The sequence below is a fragment of the Nyctereutes procyonoides genome, unplaced genomic scaffold, assembly GCF_905146905.1.
Source record: "Nyctereutes procyonoides isolate TBG_1078 unplaced genomic scaffold, NYPRO_anot_genome, whole genome shotgun sequence".
NCBI classification, from domain to species: Eukaryota; Metazoa; Chordata; class Mammalia; order Carnivora; family Canidae; genus Nyctereutes; species Nyctereutes procyonoides.
In genome coordinates, this window is record NW_026575146.1 from 57,763,057 (window position 1) to 57,782,076 (window position 19,020).

A 19,020-nucleotide genomic window follows, 5' to 3' on the forward strand; every position below is an offset into this window, starting at 1 on the left:
AGTGAGCCCAGTGAGGACACAGCAGAAGTGGAAGTCCTGAGGCAGGAACATCGTTGATTCTTCCATGACAAAGCAAGGCAGCCACATAGCTAGAAGCAGTCGTGACAGAAAAGGGAGAAGAGTAGAGACCTAGTGATGTAGGTGTCAAGGGCTGTGGTTGGGGTTTAGGATTTTAAGTGATGGGACATCTTTAGAGGGTTTCTGAGCAGCAGCATGACTTCCTGTTTTAAAAGGATCGTGTTGAATGACTGCTTTGTTGGCAATAGACTGCAGGGATGCACGAGGGAAAACAGGGAAATAAACTGGTTGACTATGGCAAGAGGGCAGGTAGGTGGCCATGGCTTGGGCTGGGTTGATGGGGAGGCAAGGAAGCTCTACTCCACGTCTTGCCTGTCATTTCAAGGCAAGAATGTGCCCAAGCTATCTCCAGGAGTGGCCAATGTGTCATGATAGATGGTCTCCTTATTCAGGAGAACCTAGCTGGTTCCTAGCTCCGCTGTGCTCTCTGGCTGTCCCCAGACTGGGCAAACCCTGGCACTGATGGAAAAACTCAACAAAGCTTCATGGTAACTAGGAAGAAAGCCCTGCTCCTCCTCCCTAACAAAGGAAGTCTGAATCTGGGAGAAAAGAAGAGCCTGGACTGTAATTCCCAGTCCACACAAACACAAGTCTTTCACCTATTCGAAGGGGGAGCACTTTCCTACTTCAAGGTAGCGCCTGTCCAGGTACACATCTTGGTAAAGTCATTTTGGTGCAGAATTCTGGGCTAGCTCTTAAGTAATGTCCTCTAAGGGAGTGTTTTCTATAGGAGGTACCATTTACACACACACACACACACACACACACACACACACACACAAAATGGGCTTTAGACAGGATCAAGCATTTCCCATCTATCCAACCACTGTGTATTTTCTTATCACCTGCCTTCTCCTTAAAGGCAGTGGAGAATTATTCAAACTACATTCCCTAAGAAACTTTAGGGTCCTGGGTTAAAAGAGACCCCAAGTTCACAGAGTCTGATACTTGTCTGATTAAGGTGGTCACAGGTCAACAGACACAGAATATGTCTGCCTGAAGTTACCAAGCAAGGAGACCCCCATTCACCCACAGAGTAATATCCACTCTCATAAGACTTGAAATTCAGCAACAGCTCATGAACCTTCAGTATTTTAAAAAAAAAAAAAAAAAAAGGACACTATTTTGGAAAATAAGAGCCTCCTAGAACCAAAAAATTTAGGAAAGGGCTTTTAAAAATATGTATATTTAGAAGTGAGGTAAGGCTCTGAAGGGCACCCCTGCATGTCACAGAATAGAAGCCAAATATTAACAAACCGGTTTGAAACAGAAAAAGCAGCCTCTTCTCTGACATTAGCTACAGTACCTGTTTCCATTCAGAGAAGAACAGCAATCTTCTGTATCTCGGGATCTGGGGCCTCTCCTCTGGAGAGGAGGCTGAGAAAAGAGGCTACGTGCATTTCCCCTCGCGTCTCCCTCCCCTGCAGCAGGCACTGTGTTCCAGCCCTCTGTGAACTGTCTCCATTAGGAGGCAGATAAGATTTCAATGGGCCTAATTAATAGGGCCAATTTGCCAAAAGCAGTACACCAGTTCAGTAGAGAATCCCACGTTCTCTCAGAAAACCAGGGAAACTGCACTGGAAAAAGATTACTTAAAACCTAAACTAACTGTTGCTTCTTTTGCCCTGGCAGGAAGGCTGCCAATGCCCCTGAAAGGGAAATTTCTATATATTGCTACAAGAGAAGGAAAACCTTTGGACTTGCCAAGAGAGTGCCAGGCTGAGTTTGGGGAGTGGGCTACAGATGGCTGAATGGTGCTGTGCCCCCAAAGAGAGAAGGCTTGAGTTGGGAGTGGGGGAAGTGCTGGGAAGGAGCAAGGTGGCACACAATAGATGCAGAGTCTCGAGCTGGCGGTCAACAGGACACGTCATATGAGACTGTGGACCAGTTACATTTTCTGTGCCCCCAACATTCTTACCTCTCCAGTCTGTTGGTCAAGTGTATGGTACCCTAACAGTTGGTATGACTGGATTTTGATGAAAGTCCTAGAAAGGAGGTCTGGGCTCCAGACCAGTGTCAGTCCAGTCCCAGGTCTGGACTGACATGGCACAACAAGGAAGGGACTTATGGGACAATCCAGTAACTCAATTGAACTAACTCAGCAGCTGCAAGAGCTTAAACCCAGAGTGTGAGCTCTCAGAGCTCTTCAGCTGGGACAGTGGACTTTACACAGGATGGAGAATGGAAGTTCCAGCCCATACCATCTGGCGGGGGCAGAGTGACTCCATATAATGTCACAAATTATTAAATTTATTAGGTGAGATCAGGTGGCCCTTAAGATGTTATGGACCCAACATTTTGCTAGTTAGTGTATAGAATTTATTATCGTGATGGCCTGTAGGGCTTGGAGTATTTCAAACTATGGGATCTTCTAAAGTGCTAATATGACAGTGTCACCCCCTATCTTAGATTACTTCTTTTTGCTTACAGCACAAAAGCCAAGATCCTTAGACTCAGGCTCAAGACCACCGTGACCTGATCCCTGCTACTCACTTCTTCTATATCCTGCGTTCCCAAGCCCAGACTCCACACTTTGCTAAGGTTCAACTGTCTGTAATTGCCCCTCAAACACCACCTGCCGCCCACCAACCTCACACACAAGGCTGCTCCCTGCACAAAGCTGTCCCTTTGCTCATGCTCTCCTGTCTCCACGTCTTCTTACCTTTCTTGGTTGGCACTTACTCTTCTTCCAAAATGTCTTCAGGTATTACCTCCTCCAGGAAGACTTCCCTGTTGCCCCAATTTGAGTCATGTGTCTCTTGCCTATCCAGAATTCTATATAACATGTACATCATTATATTGTGATTATCTATTTTTATGTGTGTAGCTTCCTGACATGAATTGAATGAAATACAACTTCTTTGACACAAGAATTAAGTCTTGGTGTCCCCCCACCAACACACACACTGCATGTATAGCAGAAAGCAAAGCACTTTTTAAGTACTAAAATACTATTTGTTAAACTTAATCGACCCCATAAATGCAAGCAATATTTTGTTAGCTAGCATACCAGAGCTAACATCTTCAATTGCACATTGTCTCTTGAAAGAAGTTCTCTTAAATCATTTGTCAATTTTCACAATGTCCCACACTCCACCCAAGTTGGAGGTCCTTTCATGACTTTATGTTCAGGAAACACAGAGCCCTCTGGCATACATACCACTATTGCAAACCTTACATCCTTAAGGATAGACTTAATATTTTCAAACAACAAAAAATCATTGAGTACTCTATCAGGAAACACAGTAACTTCACATGTCAGTTAATACCATTTTGAGACCTTTCCATGGCTGTCCCAGCAAGGAACTCTTAGAGAACATACTAGAGCCAAAGTGCCAACTTTGAAATAAACACACAACCAGCTAAGGGAATTGCATTCAGTGAGGTAACCCTAATCTAGGTTGCTATACACCGCTGAGACTATTTACAAGTTATCCTGTATTTTGAAAAGCACACCTGTTACCTTCTTTTTTGTATTCAGAATTGATTTGCAAACTAAGTACCTTACATGGCTTATAACGTGACTATAGAAAGGCTTGATCCCACAAGCCTCCATGTGCTCTAAGACAGGAATTTATTTTTTTTAATTTTTTTTTATTTATTTATGATAGTCACAGAGAGAGAGAGAGAGGCAGAGACACAGGCAGAGGGAGAAGCAGGCTCCATGCACCGGGAGCCTGATGTGGGATTCGATCCCGGGTCTCCAGGATCGCGCCCTGGGCCAAAGGCAGGCGCCAAACCGCTGCGCCACCCAGGGATCCCCCTAAGACAGGAATTTAAGAGCCAAGCTCTGATCTTCATTTTGACACTTACTTGCCTTATGATCCTTGTAAATTCTCTATCTCTAAGCCTTCATTCCTTCATCTGCAAAAAGAGTCAATGATAAAATTTGACTTAGTGATCAGATTGCTGAAAGTCAACATTCCTAAATCTGTGATTTATTAAATGTCTCTACTACATCTGGGGACCCCGAAACACACACCCACAGGACTGAGATGCAGCCCCTCTTACTTACACACACACAGTTAAGTAACAAGGCAAAGCCATGGTCAAAGGGCACCAGATCTATATGGCAGGCAGACAATAAGCTCACAGAAAACTCAAGAAAGGGCAAAATCTTTGGGGACTGTGTTGGTAGGGGAATGAAACAACTCTTTGTTTCCATCAAAGTAATTCCTGAAAGTCTTCACAAAATGGACTTTAAAAGCCTAACAGAATCAAAGAATATTCCCAGAAACAAAAATGCATACTCACAAATTTCAAAATTTAATTTCAGGGAAAACTATGCTTCTTAAGTGTCTATCTATGGATTTTTAAAATGTCTACACCTCCAGGTTAGAAATTTCTCATTTCCACATTGAAATAAATTCACATTTTCTAGGACTATCTCCTTTTCCCTAAGATTCTGTACGTTCACTGAAATGCCAACAATATAGAGCACGAATGGACAGAATTAACATCTCACTTACAAAACACAACAGTTCTTTCTCTATGGAAACATAACATTTAGGAGTTTATTTATAAAATGTTCAGTGCCTAGGGTGTAATACTGGCTTACCTGGTGTTACAGACCAGGTGTGTGTATTTTCAGTTCCACAAACTGGCAAGCTCTTAATCACCATATCCGTATTTTCACTCTGGAGAGGCAATGTGCCATAATGGCAAAAGCATGGAAGCCAGACTTAAAGAGATTTGAATTCCAATCTTTGCTTTGCCACTTACTTCCTTTATAATCCTGGTAAAGTCTCTTCATCTCCAAGCCTCCATTTCTTCAACTGTAAAATAAGTCAATGATAAAATTTGACTTAGTCATTTCCACATGGATGTTTTAAGGACCAGATGGGATAGCAGATGTGCACTATCCAAATGTAAGCTTTTTTTGTCCCCCTCCCAGGGCCATTTGAAAAAAAGGACATTTACCTTGTGTACATTTTGCAGGTTCACTTCTCAGAAACAAATTTTATGGAAGTTTGACATCACAGACTTTTGGCTTACAATGAAAATGACTGGGCAGGATGTTCTGTGTTTAAAATAACACCACCCATATTGACAATGCTCAGTCATTCACACTGATGCCAAGTGAAAGCTATTCCCTAATCCATTGACTTTTCCATTGATGTCACCTGTGCCTCCCTCCCAACAGCACAGTATTTTATTAGAAAGGTGTGCTTGCTTTACTAATAGGCATTATTTCAGTTGCAGTGCAGAATGCTGAAAGATGTTCTTTCACAACTTAAATTTGGGTAAATATGTTTACCATGAGCTGAAAAGAGCTTGGAAAATATGATGGTTTCAGTATTAAATTCATGTTTCTAGGTCTGCAGCTTTGATTACTAAGCTCTTTGGATGGCACTGGCCTAGCCTCATCTATCCCCAGAGCTGATTCAATAAACTATAACTCCCGAAGTGTGGCAGCTGCAATCAGATGATCAAATTGCAATATTGTTCTTTAAAACTAATCAACAGGGCAGAAGGGGATATATAGACTACCATGCCTAGAACAGGAGGCTGTGCTTATTCAAAATAACAAATGCCCAGTGTTGAAGGGGTGGGGTCAGCAACTAAAAAGAGTTGTGTTATCAGCAAGTCTTTATGATTTGTGTTTCTTTTATGATGCTTTAAACCTGTGAAAAAAGTCTTAAATAATCACTTTCCTTTAAAAAAGAATTCCAGTCACTTAAAAACACTACCATCCAAGTGTGGCCTGGGCAGTTCACAAAGCAATGGTCCAGCTGGGCGGGATTTATTTAGCTGAATTGGAAACTGTAGCCACGAAGGGTCATTTTTAAGTGCTAATAGTTGAAGCCCCCTCTCATAGCCTCCTCCTCAAGAGAAAGCATCTTCCAGCCTACTTGCATTAAATAGGGTCACTTTTCTTTCTGTGTGAGGAATTCCTTCCAACCTGTGAAAGACTGAGCAAAGCTTTATCTGTAGGAATTTTTGGAAGAATTAATGTTGTTCCTCGTACTTATAGCTAGGCCCTCACTGCCAACATATTTCCTGCCCACAGCTGCCAGACTGATCTTCCCCAAACATACTTTGTACACATCATCTTACTTACTTGATTCATTAATTTTCATCATCTTTTTTATCATGGGAACCTGTAAAGGTTTCAGAGCAAAGACCAAGCCCTTGAGCCTGGCATTCAAGGCCCTCCAAACGGCTTTTCTAGTGAATTCTACTAAACCTTTAAGAAGGAAAGAATACCATTTCTACCGAATCTCTTCCAGAAAATTGAAAAGGAGAGAATTTTTTCCTTACTCATCCCAAGAGACTCTGATACCAAAACCAGACAAAGACATTACAAGTAATCAGATTAATAATATCCCTCATAAACATGGATGTACAAATTCTGAACAAAATCTTAGCCAATCAAACCCAACAATATATAATCATGACCACATGGAGTTTACCATAAAGATGCAGGACTGGTTTAACATCTTAAAATAAGTCAATGTAATTTATCACATTAATAGATTAAAGAAGAAAAACTATATGATTGTCCTAATAGATACAGAAGTAGAATTCAACAAAATACATCTAATCCTGATTAAAAAAAAAAAACAACAACCTCTCAGAAAACTAGAAAAAAGAATTTCCTCAACCTCACAAAGAACACTTTCCAAATGCTTATAGCTATAGCACACTTAGTAATGACAGACTGAATGCTTTCCCCCTAAATCAGGAACAAGACCTATTCTCTAGTCACTGTTTTACTGGGGGAGTTTAGACAGTGCACTAAGGCAAGAAAAAAAATGAACAAAGTGCACCCATCTTGGAAAGGAAACTATTCACAGATAGATGATCACCTATATAGAATATCCTATGAAACCTATCATTTAAAAAACCCCATCAAGATCAGAAAGTGTGGGCAGCCTGGGTGGTTTAGCTGTTTAGCGCAGCCTTCAGCCCTAGGTGGTTTAGTGCTGCCTGCAGCCCAGGGTGCGATCCTGGAGACGCGGGATCGAGTCCCACGTCTGGAGCCCTGCATGGAGCCTGCTTCTCCCTCTGCCTGTGTCTCTGCCCCTCTTTCTTTGTGTCTCTCATGAATAAAAAAATAAAATCTTAAAAAAAAGATCAGAAAGTGTATTTAGCAATATGTAGGATACAAATACACTACACAAATACTAATTGTCTATATGCCAGCAACAATTGGAAATTGAGATTTAAAATATTTTTACATCATCAAAAATATGAAATATTTAAGGATAAAGCTGATGGATAAAGCTGATGAATATATGAAGATCTAAGCACAGGAATATGGTCTATTTTAATAAATGCAACATGTGCACTTTAAAAAGCTGTGTATTCTGCTCTTATTAGGTGAGTGTTTCATTTGTCAAATCAAATTGGTTGATAGTGTTCAAATTTTCTACATCTTTGCAGATTTTCTGTCTTATCAATGATTGAGAAAAAATTATATTGAGATCTCTATCAGTCTTTGTTCATGTATTTGATGCTCTGCTTTTAGGTAAAATAATAATAGTAAAATAATCCTGTTCTACAACTGATAATGATTAGAGTGCATGCATATGCACATTCATGCCCCCCGTAGATCATTGTCATTTATGAATGCAAATGAAAAAAAATCCCAAATCAAATGCTACCAAATCAAATTCAGTGATATAAAGGACATAATTCACCATGACCAAGTGATAATTCTCAAGCAATGTTAGGATAATTTAATATTAAATAACCTAATGTGGCATATCAATAGATCAAATGAGATATGTCTTATAATAATAAAAAAAAGTCCAGAAGGTGTTTTGTAAAATTCATTAAACATTTTTAAATAAAAATTATTTGGGGGCACCTGGGTGGCTCAGTGGTTGAGTGTCTGCCTTTGGCTCAGGTCATGATCTCCAGGTTCTGAGATCGGGTCCCTCATCAGGCTCCCAGCAGGGAGCCTGCTTCTCTCTCTGTCTCTGCCTCTCTCTCTGTGTCTCTTATGAATAAAAAAATAAAATCTTTTAAAAAATTATTTGAAAACCAGGATTATAAAGCCACTTCCTTAATGATAAAAATATATAGCAATGTTAAACCAATAGCCATTTCATACTTAATGATGATATAAACTAGAAGCATTCCCTTTAAGGTCAGGAATAAACCAAAAATGATGTTTTTTCCAAAGATGTTTGCAACTTGTTCACTTACACTCTTCGTTTTATATGCCTCCTGGCCCCAGGGTCCTTCAATTTCCTGAGATCATGTCAGAGATATGCTGCAGAGTATTGGATAACTTAGAGTCATAGGACTTGCACCTAACTATTTGGCCAAATAATCATGCAAAAACATCTGTGCGCCATACAGATTAAAATATTAGAAGCTGATACTAAATAGCCAAAATTATTGGGAAAACTATTTCCTGACAGCTGTATCAGATGGAAAAACTTTTTTCTAAAAGACAACTTTTTAGTCTTTATTTTTAAAGAGCTCTGTCCTCTAGAGTATCTTATTAACACATCCTTTGACTACTGAAATATTTATGGAGACGGAAAATATATAGTGAGGAAGATCTTGGTGTTTTTTTTTTCTATTAAAAAATAAAATCCTATTACATGTATCTTATAGCCTGCATTTTTTTTGCCATATAATGACCATTTTCCTACGTAATAACTATTTGTATAAATCATGATTTTATAGACTTCATAATATGTCATGATATGGCTGCACCACAATTTACTTAACCTTGTCCCTATTAACAGAAATTCATATTGCATTGAATTTTTTTAAAAAAATTTAGTACTTTAAAGAATATTTCCAGGGCAGCCCGGGTAGCTCAGTGGTTTAGTAGGTGCCTTCAGTCAAGGGCCTGATCTTGGAGACCTGGGATCGAGTCCCACATCGGGCTCCCTGCATGGAGCCTGCTTCTCCCTGTGCCTGTGTCTCTGCCTCTCTCTCTCTCTCTCTGTCTCTAATGAATAAATAAATTTAAAAATCTTAAAAAAAATAAAGAATATTTCCACCTCCTCCCTTCCATACAACACATAAGTAACCCCTTAGATTTTCTTTCAGGTCCAGATTTTTCCCCCTAATCCTGATAGGAACCTGCAAGTTTACACTCTGGAAGTAATAAACCAGAAAACTGGATGAAAATAAAGCAAACAAGTTGGGAATCCATTTTATCCATATTAAGAGCTCCAATCCTGTTAGTTTCCAGAATGATTCAGCCAGATTTAGACTCCTATCTTCATACACACACAACCAGAATTTGGAGGTTTTCACGTAACCAAGAAAAAGGATCTGCAGTTACCAATGGTTGGAATTCCCACTAAAAATGGCCAGATCCTAGGCCAACTCATGGGTAGAAAAAACTGTCAGTCACCAAGTCTTGCTCATACAGAGTTTTAATCATGATTTCGATCTATTATTAAGTAGGAACAAACACCCAAAGATCACTCAAAATTTCAGGAAAACATTCCACACAGAAAAATAGACAAAATTAAAGAGGGGGAAAATAGCTTAAGAATATCAATGGAAAAAAAAAACAGAGTAACTTGTCCAAAAAAATCTTTATAATTCATAGCTTGAAGACAGAGATACTGCATGTATAAAATAAGAACAGAATGCTCTTAAAAGAAACATTCAGAGAACAAGAAAAGCTCTTGGAAGTTAAATACTGTAACCAAAATATAGATACATATGTACTTATTGCCATTTTATTAATTTTTTTCTAGCAGTTTTAATGGTTTCTCTCTGTTCTTTTCTTCTCTTGCTCTCTTCTTTGTGGTATGATGGCTTTCTTCAGTGGTATGTTTGTATTTCTTTCTCTTATTCATTTCTGTAATGTGGTTGTTTTGTGGTTACCATGAGGTTTACATATAACAACTTGCATGTTTAATAGTCCAGTCTAAGTTGTTAACATCTTAAACCTCAACATTTTTACTATCTCCACCATCACATTTTATGTTTTTGATGTAACACCTTATAGCTTTCTATCTTGTGTATCCCTTAACTAATTATTGTAATTATAGCTATGTTACTTTTTTCCTTTAACCTTCACATTAGGTTTATGAGAGACTACCCACTACCTTAACTATGTATTTAATTTTCCTGTGAGATTTATTCTTTCCTAAGTTTTCTTGTTACTTATCAGTACCCTTTCTTTTCAGCTTAAAGAGGCCCCTTTAACATTTCTTGTCAGGCTGGATTGGTGGTGGTGAACTCCTTGAACTTTTGCTACTCTAACTGGGTGTGTTCTACTGCTTTGTCTTTGAGTTGATTGATCCTTTCTCCTGCTTCATCTAGTTTGCTGTTGAACCCCTATAGTTACATTTCAAATATTGAATTATTTCAATAATTTCAGTTATGGTAACCTTCAGCTATGTGCCTTCTATGTGGTACTTTCTTGTAGTTTCCTTCTGTGTGTTGAAGCTTTCATCATGTTCATCCATTTTCCTCCCCAGGTTAGTGAGCATCTTTAGGACCATTACTTACAAATCACTGGGTACATTACTTATCTCCATTTCATTAAGGTTTTATTTTCTGAGGTTTTATCTTATTCTTTCACTTGGAACATATTCCAAATATGTTTCATTTTGCTTGACTCCTCTGTGTTGCTTCCTATACAACAGATGAAGCAACTACCTCTCCCAGTCTTGGAGGAATGGCCTTGTATGGGATATGAACCTTGTCCTTCAACCTTGCCTCAGCTGCTCTTTTAACTTTTGTACTTATTCAAGCACTCTACTTTTAATAGCTCCCAGTATTTGAAAATGTACCAAGAACTGTCACTATCCCAAATGAGAGGATCTTACCATTTAAGTTTAGGCTGATTGGAAGCCAGACCCTCAGCAGGAGCTTTTAAAAGTATGCAAACATATACAGTTTTGTGGGACTACAAGCATAAATCCTGCTGGCCACCAGAGCTGGGCAACCTGCGGGTGTCCCCTGGGTAGCAGGCACAAAAACTGAGGTTCCAAATAAGTGTATAAGCTCTTTTCTGAGAGATACCGGTGAGCTGGAGCAAGGCAGAAGGAGAGCACCATGATGGTGCCCATAGTATACATGCCTTATGAGCAGTACATACCTATCAATTATTACTTTAAATGTAAATGGACTAAATTCTCCAATAAAAAAGCATAGAATGTCTAGAGAGTTTAAGAAAAAAAGCAAGACTCATTTTTAGGCTGTCTACAAGAGACTTACTGTTTATAAGCACATAAACAGATTGGAAGTGAAAATATGGGAAAAGATTCTATGCAAATGAAAACCAAAAGCTAGAGCAGCTATATCAGACAAAATAGACTTTAAACCAAAGACTAGTAAGGAACACAGATGGGTGTCACATAATGATAAAGGGTCAGCGCAAGGAGAATATAAATATGTAAATATGTAACATTTGTAAATATGTACACACTCAACATAGGAGCATCTAAATATATAAAGCAAATATTAACAAACCTAAAAAGACAGAAATAGATACTGTAACAGTAGGAGAATTTAATATTCCACTTACATCAATGGGTAGATCATCCAAACAGAAAATCAATAATAAAACATCAGCCTTAAATGACATATTGGGCCAGATGAACTTGACAGATATATACAGAATATTCCATCCAGAAGCAACAGAACACACATCCCTCTCAAGTGTGCATAAAACATTTTCAAGAATAGATTACATACTAGACCACAAACAATTCTTAATAAATTTGAGGACTGAAACCATATCAAGCATCTTTTTTATTAAGTTTTTAATTTTAGTTCCAGTATAGTTAATATAGAGTGTTATATTAGTTTCAGGTGTGCAGTATGGTGGATTTAACAATTATATACATTACTTCATGCTCATCATGATAGATCTACTCTTTAATCCTCATCACCTATTTCATCCAACCCCCAACCACCGCCCTTCTCATAACCATCAATTTGTTCTCTATAGTTAAGTCCATATCTTGGTTTGTCTTTTTTTCCCTTTGGTTCATTTATTTTGTTTCTTAAATTCCACATGAGTGAAACCATATGACATTTGTCTTTCTCTGACTTCTTTTGTTTATACTCTCTAGCTCCATCTATGTTGTTGCAAATGGCAAGATTTCTTTCCTTTTTCATGGCTGAGTAATATTCCCCTGGATATATACACCATTTCTTTATCCCTTCTATCGATGGATGCTTGGGCCATTTCCATAATTTGGCTACTGTAAATAATGCTGCAAGAAACATAGGTGTGCATGTATCCCTTTGAATTAATATTTTTATATCTTGGGGGTAAATAACCAGTAGTGTGATTAATGGATCTTAGGGTACTTCTATTTTTGACTTTTGAGAGACCTCCATACTGTTTTCCACAGTAGCTGCACCAGCTTTTTCTTCCCATCCTCACCAACATTTTTTTCTTCTGGTTTTGATTTTAGCTATTCTGACAGATGCTGGTTCATTGTGATTTTGATTTGAATTTCCCTGATGATGAATAAGTGTTGAGCACCTTTTCATGTGTCTGTTGGATATCTGATGTCTTCTTTGGAGAAATGTCTATTCATGTCTTCTGCACCTTTTTAATTGGATTGTTTGGATTTTGCTATTGAGTTATATCAATTCTCTATATATTTTAGATACTAACCCTTTTATGAAAATGTCATTTGCAAATATCTTCTATTCAGTGGTTTGCCTTTTAGTTTTGCTGATTCTTTCTTTTGCTGTGCAGAAGCTTTTTATTTAGATGTCATTAATTGTTTATTTTTGCTTTAGTTTCCCTTGCCTCAGGAGACATATCTAGAAGAATGTTGCCATGGCTGATGTCAGAGAAATTACTTCCTGTGCTTTCTGGATTTTTATGGTCTCAGGTCTCACATTTAGGTTTCTAATCCATCTTGAGTTTATTTTTGTGTATGGTTTAAGAAAGTGGTCCATTTTAATTCTTTTGCATGTAGTTTCCAGTTTTCTCAATACCTTTGTTGTACAGACTTATCTTTTTTTCATTATATATTATTTCCTCCTTTGTCTAAAATTAGTTGATCATATAAATGTGGGTTTATTTCTGGGTTTTATATTCTATTCCATTGACCTATGTGTCTAATTTTGTGCCAGTATTGTACTGTTTTGATTACTACAGCTTTGCAATATAATCTGAGGTGTGGAATTATGATACCTCCATATCAAGCATCTTTTTTAACCACAGTAGTATGAAACCAGAAACTAATTACATGGAAAATACTGGAAAATTCACAAATATGTCGAGATTAGAACAACATGCTACTGAACAACCCACAGGTCAAATAGGAAATCTAAAGAGACATAAAAAAAATACCTTCAGACAAATGACATTCAAAATATAATATACCAAAAATTGTGGGATGCAGTAAAAGCAGTTCTAAGAGGGAAATTCATGTGGTAAATGTCTACTGCAAGAAACAAGAAAACTCTCAACAAACTTTATACCTCAAGGAACTAGAAAAAGAATAAATGAAGCTCAAAGTTAGTAGAAGAAAGAAAATAAAGGTTAGAACAAAAATAGAAACAACAGAGAAAATCAATGAAACTAACAGCTGATTCTTTGAAAAGTTAAAAAAAATTGGCAGGCCTTTAGCTAGAGACACCAAGAAAAAAGAGAGGACTCAAAATCAGAAATGCAAGAAATTTTACAACTCTCACCATAGAAATTCAAAAGATCATAAAAGACTACTATGAGCAATTATATACCAACAAGTTGGACAACCTAGAAGAAGAAATGGATAAATTCCTAGAAATGTATGACTTACCAAGACTGAATCGTGATGAGACAGAAAATCTCACCAGGCCAATTACTAGTAGGAAAATTAAATCAATAATAAAAAAAAAATCTCCCAACAAACAAAAATCTAGGACAAGATGGCTTCACTGGCGGGTTCTACCAAACATTCAAAGAAGAATTAATACCAATACTTCTCAAACTCTTTCAAAAAATAGAAGAGGAGTGAACTCTTCCAAACTCATTTTATGAGGTCAGCATCACCCTGATATCAAAACCAGAGAGAGATACAAGAAAAGAAAATTATAGGTCAATTATCTCATTGAAAATAAATGCAAAGAGTTAAAAATAGACCTGCCCTACGACCCAGCAATTGCACTGTTGGGGATTTACCCCAAAGATTCAGATGCAGTGAAACGCCGGGACACCTGCACCTCAATGTTTCTAGCAGCAATGTCCACAATAGCCAAACTATGGAAGGAGCCTCGGTGTCCATCGAAAGATGAATGGATAAAGAAGATGTGGTTTATGTATACAATGGAATATTACTCAGCCATTAGAAACGACAAATACCCACCATTTGCTTCAACGTGGATGGAACTGGAGGGTATTATGCTGAGTGAAGTAAGTCAATAGAAGGACAAACAGTGTATGTTCTCATTCATTTGGGGAATATAAATAATAGTGAAAGGAATATAAGGGAAGGGAGAAGAAATGTGTGGGAAATATCAGAAAGGGAGACAGAACATAAAGACTCCTAACTCTGGGAAACAAACTAGGGGTGGTGGAAGGGGAAGATGGCGGGGGGTGGGGGTGAATGGGTGACGGGCACTGAGGGGGATACTTGATGGGATGAGCACTGGGTGTTATTCTGTATGTTGGTAAATTGAACACCAATAAAAATTAATGTATTAAAAAAAAGAAAATAAATGCAAAAATCCTCAACAAAATAGTAGCAGACCACATTTAACAATACATTAAGAGTCATACACCATGATGAAGCGAGATTTATTCAAGGATGCAAAGAGGGTTAAACATCCACAAATCAGTGTGATACATCACATTAAAAAAGGATGAAAATCATATGATCATCTCCATAGATCCAAAAAAAAAGCATGACAAAAATTCAACATCCATTTATAATAAAAACTCTCAACAAACTTGTACAGAAGAATGAAGCTTCTGTACAACATAATGAAGCTCATATAGGACAAGCCCACAGCTAACATTATACTCCCTGGTGAAAGACTGAAAGCTTTTCCTCTGAGATCAGGAACAAGACAAGGATGCCTACTCTTGCCGGTTTTTAGTCAACATAATATTTTAAATCCTAGTCAGAATGATTAGGAAGACTGAAAGAAAAGAAAGAAAGAAAAACACAAGGCATCCACACAGAAAAAAAAGAAGTAAAATGGTCACTATTTGCAGATTACATGATTATAGCATATATGGAAAACCCTAAAAACTCCATAAAAAACTGTTAAAAATAATAAACAGATTCAAGATACAAAATCAAGACACAAAAGTTGCAGGATGCAAAAATCAAGGCACAAAAATCTGTTGGATTTTCTCCACACTAATAAAGAGACATTAAGAAAGCAATGTCATTCACAATTGCACCAACAAAGAATAAAACACCTAGGAATAAATTTAACCAAGGAGGTTAAAGACATATATATTTATAACTACAATACATTAATGAAAGAAATTGAAGATGACACAAATAAGTGAAAAGACATAACCAAAATAGAAAGGGCCACAGAATGCCTCAAAAATAGTGTTGAAATTCTTTTTCAAAATATAGAACAAAAAAATAAAGAAGGAAAATAGAGACAAATACATGCAACTAGAAGATTAGCCTAGGAGACTCAGCATCCAAAAAGAGTAGCAGATAGTGAAAGGGATTATAGGGGAAAGGAGAGTAAATGAGTGGTAAAAATCATAGAGGGTGACAAAACATGAGAGACCTCTAACTCTGGGAAACGAACAAGGAGTAGTGGAAGGGGAGGTGGGTGGGGGGATGGGGTGGACTGGGTGATGGACACTGAGGGAGGCACTTGATAGGATGAGCACTGGGTGTTATACTATATGTTGGCAAATCGAACTCCAATAAAAAAAAATATACAAAGAAAAAAAGGAAATAAAAAAAAGAGTAGCAGAATGAGAGTTCAGAGAAAATAAAGAATATTATCAAATAAATAATAGGAATATTTACTCGAAGAGAAAGACATGAGTTTCCAGGCTTGAAAGGGCCCAGAGAAGGTCCAACATTGTAAATACACACCCATCACCACCACATTTCAGAAAGTAGATAAAGTGAAAATCATCAAATCTTTCAGGGGAAAAATTTCACAAATAAAATATTAGACATCAGATATCACCAGACTTCTCAACAACAATGCCAGACAATAGTTTAACCTAGAATTCTATACTCAAGCTACTAATCAAATGTGAAGGTAGAGTTAGCCCATTTTTGGACATGCAAGATCTTAAAAAGATTTACCAAAACCCCCACAAACTTCAGTGATTCTTTCCGGGGAAATAAAAAGGAGTTGGCAAGAAATACAGATACTACACATTTTAAAGGAAACAAAAATACTACAGTTGGGAATAAGATTTACATCATTCTAAAAATACACCAACTATTAATATAATCCTGAAGTGTACAATGGGAGCACGTAGAGAAGGAGAATGTGGAGCAAGCTAGTAGTGAAAGATTGCTAAGAGAGGAAAATTTTCATCTTTTATTCTAAGAATTCGGTTGGTAATATCTGACTAAAGAAAAAACAAAAAGTATAGCGATCAAATCTTCCCATGTAGAAAGTGGAGTGAAAGATGAATACTGAGGGCAGTAGCAACTAATGGTACCCATTTTTGGGTGGCCAGGATCAGAGATTAGTGGGGAGACTAAAGTTTTTAATTATGATCATTGTAGAACTCTGACTTTTCAAACTACGCCTACATAATTTTTTAAATAAAAATAACTATAGGGGGCAGCCCTGGTGGCGCAGCGGTTTAGCGCCGCCTGCAGCCCGGGGTGTGATCCTGGAGACCCTGGATCGAGTCCCACGTCGGGCTCTCTGTATGGTGCCTGCTTCTCCCTCTGCCTGTGTCTCTGCCTCTCTCTCTCTCTGTCTCTATGGATGAATAAATAAAAATCTTAAAAAAAAAAAACTATAGGGACATCTGGGTGGCTCAGCAGTTGAGCATCTGCCTTTGGCTCAGGGTGTGATCCTGGAGTCCTAGGATCTAGTCCCACATCGGGCTCCCTGCATGGACCCTGCTTCTCTCTCTGCCTCTCTCTCTCTGTGTCTCTCATAAATAAATAAAATCTTTATTAAAAATAACTATAAAAGAGGGAGTAAAGCAAGTACTTCATCGGCATCCACACATAGGGTCAAGGAAGGTCCTTTATGCTTTGGTGTAAGGAAAATAAGATGCTGCTCCAAGAAACAGGTTGGACTGTGGATTCCATAGTGAACCATGAAATGTATAGGCTGAGTTGGCAGCACCAGAGATCCAACGAAAAGAACATGGGCTCTACCCGACATGGCTGTGCACAAACTTTTCAAAACACACACCTGGATTGGGAGCTGTTTTCTCTCTGGGAACGCTTCCCTGAGCCTGGCTAGGGAGAACACAATCTAGTAGAGATCTAGACCCCGGATCTGGGAACCCAATTTTGCAAAATGGAAGAAGAAAATCCAAGAGATGGAGAAGGATCCTGGGAAGGCTGGTGGGGATACGGGAACAGGGAGAGAATGGGAGAGAAGTAATTGACCATTTGTTGCCTGCCTCCCTTGTGTCAGGGATTCTGCGAAAGCATTCTACATAATGCTTATTCTCGTATTGTAATAATTCAATATTTCTATATTCTCCATTTTACCAATGAGAAAGCTGCAACTCTGAGAGGTCACCTAGTTTGGCCAAACCCCCTTCAGTAAGTTGTAGGGTCTGGACCTGAGCTGATTCTATCTGATGTCACAGTCCTCTGGATCAGAGAGAGGAACAGAGGGTAAAAAAGGATGGGGTTTCCTTTACTTCGTGGGCATATCAAAATATCAGTTTTTGTGATCTATTTTTTTAATCAAGGAAAGATATATATAAAATTTATTATGTTAACCATATTTAGCTATATAATTTAGTAGCATTAAGTATATTCACATTGTTGCTCATATTCACAACCATCCCCATTACTTATTTCCAGAACTTTTTCATCATCCTGATTAGAGACTCTGTACTTATTAAACAACAACACTCCATTTCCCCCTCCTCAGCCCCTGGTAACCTCTACTTTTGCTCTCTGCCTCTACTTTCTGCTCTACCTCATGTAAGTTAAATCATACAGTATGTTCCTTTGTTTATAACTTATTTCACTTAGCATAATACTTTCAACGTTCATACATGTTTTGGAAAATATCAGAAACCCATTCCCTTTAGAGGCTGAATAATTTTTTTACTGTATGCATAGGACACGTTTTGTTTATCCATCACCTGTTAATAGACATTTGAGTTGCTTCCATCTTTTGGCTATTGTAAAAATGCTACTATGACCACTGATGTACAAGTTTCTGTTCAAGTCTATGCTTTCAATTCTTTAGGGTATACACTGTTTGTTCATTTTTAAGACCTTTTTTCTCCTTTGAACAACCATGTTCTCTAAAAGTTCCAAGTTTTATTGAACCTCTCCTCAATTCATTCTCCATCCCACTCCATGCTCCAAACCTCTTCAGCCCATGAGGAAAGGACAGAAGAGCATCTGCTTTTCGAATAGCTCTTTGTTCTCTCTGGACCTGGTGAATGAATGACCAACATACTTGCATCCTTATTCATTCATTCTTTTACTATTCAACAAATATTTTGAGCACTTCTTCTGTCCTTGACACTGTTCTAAGGGCCTGGGATAATTCATTTAACAAAACAAAGATTTCTGCCCTCATGAAGCTCCCATTCTACCTGTTGGCTTTCTGATCCAAGTTTATTAGACCATTTCCAAATTATAGGAATGGACTTTATTGGATAGGAGAAGATAGGGAATGTTAGTCATTCAAGAATGCAATTCTCAAATATGAATGAATTGACAGAAGACATGGCCCTTCTGAAAAGTTTCAAATCTGGTCAGAAGGAGGAAAATAATTATTTGTCCAATACCACCCCACTTTTTCCATCCTAAGGAATTGATAAAAGCATAAAAGGAGGAGAAAGTAAGAGAAGAGGATGAAGCAAGAGTCTTCATTCTAGATTTTGTTCTGGTAAGTCCCATTTCCAAGGGC